This window comes from Amblyomma mixtum, chromosome 2 (genome assembly GCF_055824585.1).
Source record: "Amblyomma mixtum isolate Tamu chromosome 2, ASM5582458v1, whole genome shotgun sequence".
In the NCBI taxonomy this organism is placed as follows: Eukaryota; Metazoa; Arthropoda; class Arachnida; order Ixodida; family Ixodidae; genus Amblyomma; species Amblyomma mixtum.
In genome coordinates this window covers 168,579,920-168,590,691 of record NC_143013.1, presented here as the reverse complement: position 1 = coordinate 168,590,691, position 10,772 = coordinate 168,579,920, and the positions used below count along the sequence as shown (strand labels likewise).

At 41.8% G+C, this 10,772-nt stretch overlaps 1 pseudogene; it reads left to right on the top strand.

The window, feature by feature from the left end:
* The first annotated feature begins 6,680 nt into the window (after positions 1-6,680).
* Positions 6,681-10,206, top strand: LOC149361515 (uncharacterized; annotated as a pseudogene).
* Positions 10,207-10,772: the final 566 nt, after the last annotated feature.

The following is a 10,772-nucleotide window of genomic DNA, read 5'->3' as shown; positions in this document are numbered from 1 at the left end:
TGTATTAAACTTTTCATTTTTAAGACCTACATCTTCCCTGGAGCCGACGAGGTGATTGTTTATAGCTTGCTAGACTATATTAATCCTTGCTTTAAAAATTCACATTCTAATATGTCTTCTCTGCCCTAGGTATTTCTTGAAGACGGCACAGAGGTTGATGCGGAATGCTTTAAGTTCATGCAAGAGAACTTTGGTGGCAGTTTGGGCTGCACATTTGTACTTGGCTCCAGTTTTTCCACTGCAGACGCTTCCAGTGCAGGTACGATGCTTTCAGTACGATGCTTTCAGTACATTAAATGCGTTTTTGATTGTTTAGTCTATTGGTATGCGTGATACACGCTCAACAAAATGCATGGAACACTCGGTCGCTGTTCATAAGGAGATGCACCACCTATCTTGTGGCCAATATAAATTTCAAACCGTGATACTCAGAGGATGCCGTACATAAGGCTGGCAACAACATTTCTAGAGTGTGCATTGAAATGTGTTATGACACAGTGCTTTGCATTCATCAGGCTGATATGGCTTGTCACCCTGAAGCTGCACATGGGTTAAAGAAGATGCCATAGTGCAGGGCTCCTAGTTAATTTTAACCATTTGGGATTTTTAACATGCAGGCACTGGCATCGCACCGCAGACAGGCCTTCTGCATCAGTAGAGTGATGCAAAGTTATGGGTCTGACCTGACTAATGTGCATATGTGCATTCTTATTATAACCTAATGTAGACAAAGGACAGGCATGTCAATTCTGAAGGAATTTAGATTGGCTATCTGTAACTTAAAACATGAAGCAAGCATTTATTTGCCTGAGCATAAAGTTCAGTCTAGGCTAACGATGGGGGGGGTCAAGTGATCGGCTGCATCTGTTAAGTGTGACTATAGTGGCCTGACTATTTACCATACTATGCCTACAAAGTTTTCTGGTTTAATAATTCTCTTCTCGTGACTGATAAATCTTGAAGCACACAAGCTTCATGCTAAAAATGCATTGCATTGTTCTATGCATTATTGTAGCCACTGCACATAGTTATATTGGGTGATAAGATCCATGAGTTTTGATTAACAGTCCTGCTACTGTATTGTGGCACCACGGCTCCCATGTGATGGTTGTACAGTCATGGACAAAAGTTTGCAGGATGCAGATTGGCCTAAAAAAAGTTTTCTGCATTAGCTCGCTAGAAAGTCAGATATTCATTCCAGCGAATGGAGCACGCATGTGTCATCATGTATCTGTACTTTTCATTGGCATGCTTTGCCTGACCATGCAGGAATACATTTTTTTCCATGAATCTGCAACCCACACTGTTTTGTCTATTACTGTACGTGTGAACAAACAGTGCAAGCAAAACCACTAAAATTATAACATAGCGCTAAAATCATGATACTTTTCTCTGGACCTAGACGTCTCTCGTTAGAAAAGATTTAAAGGTGAAAAAAAAGGAAATACATTACAGTTTGATATATTGTCATCGGAAACTTGATTGTATCCTTTTCCATTTCGGAGAAATGGAAGTGCTGCAGAAATGACTGGAAGGCAGGCCGAATGTAACTAGAAATGCTATGTGTAGTCATGATCTGAAAAAGAGCTGGAGCAACTTCTGTCAACCGAAACTGGTACTAGCACAATATTATTTTGGTGTGGCTGTTGTTATTAGTGTTTTTCAAATGACTGCACCTACTTGACATAAGACACAGTAAAGCAAAAGCAGCTATAAAAGGTAGAGAAGCCACATCTTTCACATGTTATTGATTTCTGTTGCCACTATGTTGGACGGAGCAAATCACATGTCCTTGCTGCAGCAGCTGTTCATTATAAATATTTAAAGGCACCAAAAAACAGACCCAAGGGAAGACAATGGGGCGGAGCGCCACTCACAACTGTGTGAGTGGTTGTGAGTTGAGTGGCACTCCGTCCCATTGTCTTCTCTTGGGTGTGTGTGTGTTTTATGGCACCTTTAAATATTTACAATGAACAGCTACCATCTCGCACAACAAGAAGTTCTCATAAGCAGCAGCTGTTGGCTGACAAAAATTCCAGTGTGAACAGTACATTTTTTTCTTCAAACCTGCACTGATGTTGCCACCACTATGCACTTCTGGGGTGGCTGCTAACCTCCATTTCATACATGAGGTGCAAGTCTGCATGAGAAAATACAGGGAGGCATGTTATTCGAGCTAGTTTTCTGGCCGAGTGTTCAAAGGCACAAAGAAAGTGATAGCGTATGCCATCAGGAATAATAGCGCATTTGACCGAGCTCATGACAAATGCGTCATGACAAATGCGTCATGGCAAAGCATTTATTTTGCTCTCCACGAGGAACGCAGTACTTATTTATCGCAGTTGCATGCAGTGCAAACAAGAGCACTAGCTTTGACAGTGTTGCACCTGATGCATGAAACACAGTATATTGTTTATTTTTATATTCACATTGATTTATGGCTTTTAAAAAATTAAATTGTTTTTGCTAACCCCATCTTGCAGTTTTTTTCTTCACACGTCACTGTCCTATGCAAAAGTCGTTTTTCTTTTGTTTACCAATGTAAAAATATATATTACTTGCCGTGGCAGCGTAGTGGCTATAGCATTTTGTTACTGAGAATGAGGTCAGAGGTTGGGTTCCTGGCCAGAGCACAGTCAAATTTGAAAAGGGCAAAATAGAAAACCACCTGTATACTGGGCGATGCCAATAGACAGTGAAGTTCCTTAGGTGGTCAGAAATGATGTGAAGCTCTCCACCACAATGTTTCTCATAGTTCAAGTGTAGATCTGGAACAGTAAGCCCACAAAAGGCAGCATCATGGATCAAAATAATATTTGCACCACATTAAGGTTAACTAGGCTACACACACATTTCTCAGGGTTATGTTCTGTTAAAATGCACAAATGCATATAGTATTGCTGCCATTTGGCTAAAAGCATTTTTATTTAAATTTGCAAGCATAGGTCAGAGTAACCCAATTGTACATCCTGCTGCCACCCTGCTAAACTGCCCATCTTGTATATGCAGTGCCTCGCAATCTTTAGTGTATCAGATCTTGGAAGAACACTAATATCACCTTACTTCATAAGGAAGGGGTTATCAAGGAATTGAAGAATTGCATACCAATCAGCCTACTATCTGTTTACAAGGTATTGACTAAGGTCATCACTAATGGAATTAGATCAATCTTAGACCTAAGTCAACCAAAAGACAAAGCCGGCGTTTGTAAATGGTACTCTATAATGGAGCATATTAACACTATGAATCAGACAACAGAGCATAGTGTAAAATATAACCAACTCCTATATTTAATCAACAAGAAACCATTTGACCCAGTCAAAACCTCAGCAGTCATGCAGGCATCAGAGAACCAGCGTGTAGGAGAGGCATATAAGCATACTGAAAAAATCTACAGCAGTTGCACAGCGACCATATTCCTTCACAGAGAAAGTGACAGAACACCATTAGTACGGGTGTGAGGCAGGGAGTGACACGATCTCTCTGGTACCATTCACCATATGTTTACAGATGATATTCAGAGATCCAGATTAAGAATAGCTTAGTATAGGAGCAATGGAGAATACGTTAGTAATTTGCGATTCGCTGATGACATCGCTTTACTAAGTAAACTCGGGGGTTGAATTACAGAGCATGATCAATGACCTAGACAGGCAAAGCAGAATGGTGGGTATAAAAATTAATATGCAGAATTGTGGCAAGGATTGGAGCTGTAAGGAATACACCCACATGGGACAGGTAATGACTGCAGGCCTGGATTACGAGAGTAAAATAACTGTGAGATTAAGAATGGGGTGGAGTGCATTTGGCAGGTGCTCTTAGGTGATGAATGGCAGTGTACAAGTATATAACAGCTATATCTGTACTCACCTATGGGGAAGAAACATGGAGGCTAACAATAAAGGTTGAACTTATATTGAGAGCACTGCAGCAAGCTATGGAAAGGAAAACGATAGCTGAAACGTTAGGAGACAGAAAGAAAGCAGAGTGGATCTCAGAATAAATGCTAGTTAGTGATACTTTAATCTAAATAAAAAAATAATGTGATGGGAAGGCAAGATAACTTGCGTTTGTAAAGCGTAATGCTACAAGAGCAAGCATAGCAGGGGACGTCTTAGTCAGGAGGGCGGATGACATTAGGAAGTTTGCAGGGATGAAGTGTCCGCAGATGGCACAAGACAGGGTTAATTGGAGAGACATGGGAGATGCCTGTGCCCTACATTGGGCGTAGGTAGGCTGATGATGATGCATCATGCTAAAGACTTCGTTACTTGATCAAAACGCCGTGGTGGCTCAGTGGATATGGCTCTTGAGTGCTTACCTCAAAGACAGGTTTGATCTCGGCTGCAGTGGTTGAATTTTTATGGAGGCGAAACTACAGAGGCCTATGTACTGTGCAATTTCATTGCACGTTGTTCTCAATTTAAGTTCAACCTTTATTTTTAGCCTCCATGTTTGTGCCTCATAAGAACTTTGGTGGTCAAAATTTCTGGAGCCCTTCACTATGGCATCGCTCACAGCCTGAGTAAATTTGGCACGTTCAAACCCCATAAACGCAAATATATCGGGCACCGGCTTAAATGACTGTAAATGCTATGCAATGAAAGCCATCGCATAATTTTCTCAGCTGCTGTAAGTGCTATTGTTGTTACCACTTTTCAACTCCTTTGCCAAGCTTGATTGCATTTGAATGTTGTTTACAGAAGAGCCTTCAACGTCGTCCCCCCAGCCATCACTGGAAGATTTTCAGTCATTATCGATTCCATGGAGCCGCCGCGGTGGCTCAGTGGCTATGGTGCTCGGCTGCTGACCCAAAAGACGCGGGTTCGATCCCGGCCGCGGCGGCTAGAATTTCTTTGGAGGAGAAATTCTAGAGGCCCGTGTACTGTGCGATGTCAGTGCACGTTAAAGAACCCCAGGTGGTCGAAATTTCCGGAGCCCTTCACTACGGCGTCTCTCATAGCCTTAGACGCTTTGGGACGTTAAACCCCACAAAAACCAAACCGATTCCATGGAACTCCCTGTCTCATGAAACTCTAGCACATCTGAGAGCATCAAACCCACTTGACCGAAGTAAATATCAAGAACTCTTGATGCGTGCCGATGCAGAAATTCAAGTGACTATCAACACCCAAGGCAAGCGAGCTTGTGATGTGCAGAAAGAGTGGCCCTTGCTGTTCACGCAGCAGCACTTCCTGGCCCATTTCAGAAGGTATGTATGCAACCTTACTTGAAAACTGCATTGTCAGTAAATTGAAATGCTGGTTGAGGTTTCACGAAAAATAACTGTTACTCAGTGTGTGTTAAACTGGCTGCAATATGTGCAAGGGTAAGCAATGTATTTGATTAAGGCACTTTTAGTGCCATGTTCCATGTCAAAGTTTTACTTCCAACAACACTTAAATAGTACGAAGCCCATGAAATACAGGCCAGTGAACATTTGTTATCTGGTCAAAAAAGTAAGCAAAATTCAGAAATTGGTTTGAAACTTTATTTAATTCGAAACTCATGGCACATTCTGCTGTCAGAACTGGAGCAGAACCAACGAGCAGTGAGGCGCAGAGCAGTAGCACCGCGAGAGTGCAACTGAGTGCTTTCCCATTGACACCTTCCGTGCTCGCCGAGAGCAGGCGTGATGGCGAAGGCGTATTGCATGATCGGAGCGTTTACCTTCCCAGCATCCTGTGCGGTGAACGCGCTTGCAATGTGCAGCCGGTACGGCGGTCAGAGTTGACGCGTTTGATGTTTCCTGCCACAATCAGCCAAAAACTGCACGTATTAGCGCAAAAATAACCTCTTTAGACGTTATACATCGTAAATAACCCCTTTAGACATTACATATCGTTAACGCGATTGTGACATGGCTGGAATGCTGTCACTGCACCTGTCAGCAAGCGTCACTGCTGTTGTCTCACGTACTTCACCAGTTCAACGAGGTTAGGTTCGTTTAACTAATTTCTGATGACTTAAACGGTTACAGTTAGCGCCTGGTTACAATTAGAGATTTGTAGTTTCCAGAATTTTCAAAACAAGATTACCCTTGACGACTTAACTCGAAAAGTTTGGCTATTTTGAGTAGTTATGTGCACTGGAGGGATTGCTTTGCCTGCATGCATTTCAAAAATGCGTGTATTTTGGCACGATGTAGCTAAAATTTGCTGGGCCATAGCATCAAGGTAATCGTGTTTTGAAAACTCTATAAATTGATATGGCTATTATTAATGACCGGCTTCTAATGTTTAATCGAAACCAGTTGCCTAAACGCCATAGTTATAAAGTTAATTATGAGAAATTATTTAACCGGCTTTTGAGCCGACTTTGTTTAACCTGTTTGCGTTGTCTGCATACACTGGTATTATTCTGCTGCAGAACCAGCCTTCATAACCCAGAAAGCTCATGTTTCAAAATTAGTGGCAGACTTCCCTGAAACACATTGTATTTGACCATCAATTTCGCATTAAGACGCCAGAGCAAAAAGTGAAGTTTCGTGGTAATGTATGATGCACAGTATAGAGGGCATACTCTCTAGGTGTTGATGAATTGGTTAGCACTGGATCGTTATTCTGAAAAGGTTAAAAGTCTTGTGCATCAGTCTTGTAAATCAAGAAATTGCAGACCTGGACGTCTTGTACGCATTCCTGCGGCACAGCCTGATGGGAGACGCACTTAAATGGCTCCTTATGACAGACAAGGCAGCACAGGACATTGGCCGCCCGAAAGCACTCCTCAGTGGGGTATTCCCATTGCTGTGCATTTTCTTCAAGGAAAAGACAGAGCTCCTATTTCGTGTTTTTGAGGTAAGATTATTGCGGAAATGGATACTCAGTTAGTAGCCTCCCAGCACTGCGAAAACTTCTGCTTTATGACCGTAGATGAAACTTGCACACTCCAGGGCAGTTTCTCACAGAGACTGCAGCCAGTGGCAAAGAAAAAGTGAATTAATCTACAATTAACATCCGTAAGTGTTTCAATAAAATTTCCTGGGCACTACCTCAAGGTGTACTGAAATGGAGAAGGCTGTGAACTTTCATTTTTGTAGTACTGCTGCTGCAGTTCGGTAGATGCTCATTATTCCTGCGATTCTTCGGCACACTTGTTACCTGTGTGCCCTTATACATCTGCTTATGATAACGGCTTCTTACATCCACAGACATCAGCCTGTGTTGCTGAACTTAATAGCAATCTGCCCCCCACCCCAACGATGGTTGTACTTGGTAAGATTTTTATGATTTTCTGGATGCTTTGAGCAGTAGTATAACTTTATAAAAAGCATATTTATAAAATATGAAACCTCATCAATAACAATGAACTAGAATAACAACAGGAGAAGGGGGCTTGAACTGCCCTCTAAGTCAGACTCAATGCAGCTCGATGAGGCATGCCCGGCAAGCTGAATTTACCATGCACATGCCGCAGTCTTCTCTTAGATATGGTAGCTGGCAGCATAATCCGCTGCTTGAACCCTGCTAGTGCAGATGTAAATTGTGGTTTGTGGGCTATAAAATTAACTTCAGAGTTATATTAGAAAATATCGCATGCATTGCCATTCATTCATCTGCTCTTGTCCATTGCTTTATAAATAGCTTGAGCATCTACCATTAGCATGCTACATATAGAGGTACTGACAATGTTTTTTGTGAGCTGTGCCGACATGACTAGCTATGTGCAAAAAAATTGTATATGTTCATATTATAATGCTAAAAATTATTCTTCTGAGCTGTAGCATTTAAAAAAAAATTGCTCCACAATTGTTAACCCCTAATCTGAACTCCGTTTTTGTCACTAAAGGAGATTTCTTTTCAGGCACAAGCATCTGATTTTACATGAATTGTGACGCTCGATGGAGCGAGGTGCTTGGAAGGCCTGAGCTTTCTGGCTGCCATGGAGATCCTTTTTGCTGCATACTTTTGCCTCAATATCAAATACAGTCAAGAAGTGCAAGCCACATTGGAATTCATTCAGAGGTAAGCATATAAATTTTTCTCTTGTGTATCGGCAAGTTTTTACCATGTCTATCTCTCTGACTGTTGCAGTAGCCTTATACTCAGTGAGACGTGAGAAAAAGCTGCATGCAAACTCCATAAGCCTGGAATCTTTCCCACAACATCTGACATTGTTGCGATTAAATGTGCATGTGCATTTTGTGCGTGGTTTGACAACCTTAATAATACGAACTGATGGGCGAGTAGGTCGAACATTACGGTGAAACAGCGCTGTGGCACATGGACAAAGAAAGCAACTACTTATCTCAACTATGTGGCCCAAGCATGTGTGAAGCTGCTAGGAGTTGGATGGCTTGTGTCAGAAATCGGGAGTCCGCTGGGCTTTCCAGTGCATGCAACCATGGCTTTCATTCTTTTGTTAGTTTTTTTATGCCATTCTCGGGTGGCAACTGCTGTTGTATCAAAGAAATAAGAAATATGAACTCATGAAATGCAAGAAATCCTTGGTGAAACCTGCTGTTTCCGGGAAGGCCAGGAAAATAGTAGGCAAGATTTAATTAAGCTTCCATTCTAACAAGGCAGCTAGTAAAGAATATTTATTTTCATATGCTAAACATTCTTGAGCCCTCCTCCAGAGATGAGCTGCAATTTAATGTGCTGTAGTTGCAAAGTAAGCCCCGTGAAAGATGCTAGTCTCTTTCTATTCTCCAAAACCACGAAGAGTTGTGCTAAAGAACGACATGCACACACGTGCGCTCAGCCTGTCTGCTTACTGTGTATTGTTCTTTTGGGCTGTTCTTCATGGCTTTATAGAAGTCTTCAAGGCTAGCTTTTATGTGAGTATGGCTCGGTTAATAATTTTCTTCAGCTCTTTCAATCATTTCGCTGAGTAATAAAATCAGAGCTTGACTGCATTGTCTAGTCATGTATAAGATCCCTAGTTCACAAAAACCTATGATTTCAGCATTTTTGTGCAGTGGTGTGCTAGCAGCCACATTATCGTTTTTTGGACGATAATGTGTCTGTAGAAACCAGTACAATGACAGAACGATAGGAATGTGATTGTTTTTCATGTGAATTTTTAGGAAGGGTACAACCTGGTAATGAACAAAGTTCTGCTGATGCCTTGATATGTTTGCTACTCTTCTGCTCATGCAAGCCAGCACAAGTGCTGCGGCTCTGGCAGCAACACTCTCACATATTTGTATGAGAAATTTACAGTACGGGCACCTGCCAAAAGCAGCGCTACCATATATGCATGAATCTAGAACGAGTTTTTTTTTCAAAATCGTATGCTTCAGAAAGCATCTCGCGCTATATTGGAGCCAAGGTATGAATAGAGCGCATTTTTTTTTCTCACTTTGATACACCCACAGCGAGCTCACACGCCAGGCTCATGAGCTGTGAGGGAAAGCAAACTTTTGATGACCAGAAACGCGGAAAGAAAACCGTGCAGACTACTTAGAAAGAAGAGAAGGGACTGAAAGAGCCTTGAGTAGTAGGAAAGCGAAAAAATGCTGAATAAGCACAGAACTGTGCTGTACGGGCCACGAAGCATTAAGACAGGAAGCGATGGCATGTGAGCCATTGCTGTGTGTGAGGCTGTGTACGTGAATGTGTGGGAGCCTTCCTCCAGAATATTGCGATTCTTCATTTGCAAGTCACAGAACTCAAAATTTTTTGCCAAAATTAGAAGCTGAGGCATATGGCAGTAACTGCGGTGTGGCTTATGCACAAGGCATATCTCTCGGGACAGAAATTGGTTGTATAAAGAATTTCAAATCAGAATGCGCTGTGTAACTGCAGTCTCTGGAACAAGTTACTGTTGCCTGCTTTGTACGGAGTCATTTACTCTCCTGGCATCGCAGAATGCCTTACTCTGTGTGCTTTTATTGCTTTGTGTTGCTTTGTTTTGCTTGAAAAGCTAGTATAACCATGTAAATGATGTTAATATGTAGCGTTATTTCCACAGAAGTGGCGCTAAGAGAGCATAGGACAGTTGGGAATCAAACTCGATCTAACGGCGGTACTAACAGAGGCAGCTATGCATTTAGACTAGCCCTAAAATTCTGCAGGTCTAAGCAGGATGATCTAGCTTCTAAATGTGTCTTTTTCTTTTCAGGCAATTGGTGGGGATGAACCCAGAGGAAAGGAGCCGGCAGTTGTCCCGGAGGATAACCTCAGTCCATCCAAAAGTGCACAGTGCCCTTCAGCAGCTTGAAAAGTTCAGAAAAAGTGGCAAGATTGCATGGCTGAGATTTAGTGTGCTTATTTACTCTGCTATCAGAGCTTAGATATTGGATTATTGTGTAGCGCAAATTTAGTGTGTTGATGAACTCTGATATCAGATTAGATATTGGATTTAGTAGCTGTTGCAAATAACTCTTTTATTTATATCATTCAATGTAGATTCTCTGTAAAGCTTGCTTTTGCTATTTTTTGTACCTATATGTTCTTAATTAAAACTTTCTTAAACTATTCCATTTCTTTGCGATGTTTATTCCTAGATTGCGTCTCTACCTGAAAATATTTGAAGCAGATGCAAAAAAGTACTGCATATAGACACATGTATATGTACAAATTTTGTGGCTTTTCTAGCTTGGTACACACAGATGTGTTATTGCATCGACTACCAGCGTCAGGCTACAGACATGACATATTTACCATGCGTAGCATACCTCTGACCTGAACGTGGGCCTGGCCCCGATCGAAAAATACGGGAGTGTAACATTGAGTATTATGTGCCGTAAAGCATTGAACAGCATGTGTTCAGTCAACTTTCAAAACTGGCCATGGATTCCTGATAAATGCTACGGGACATGCATATGG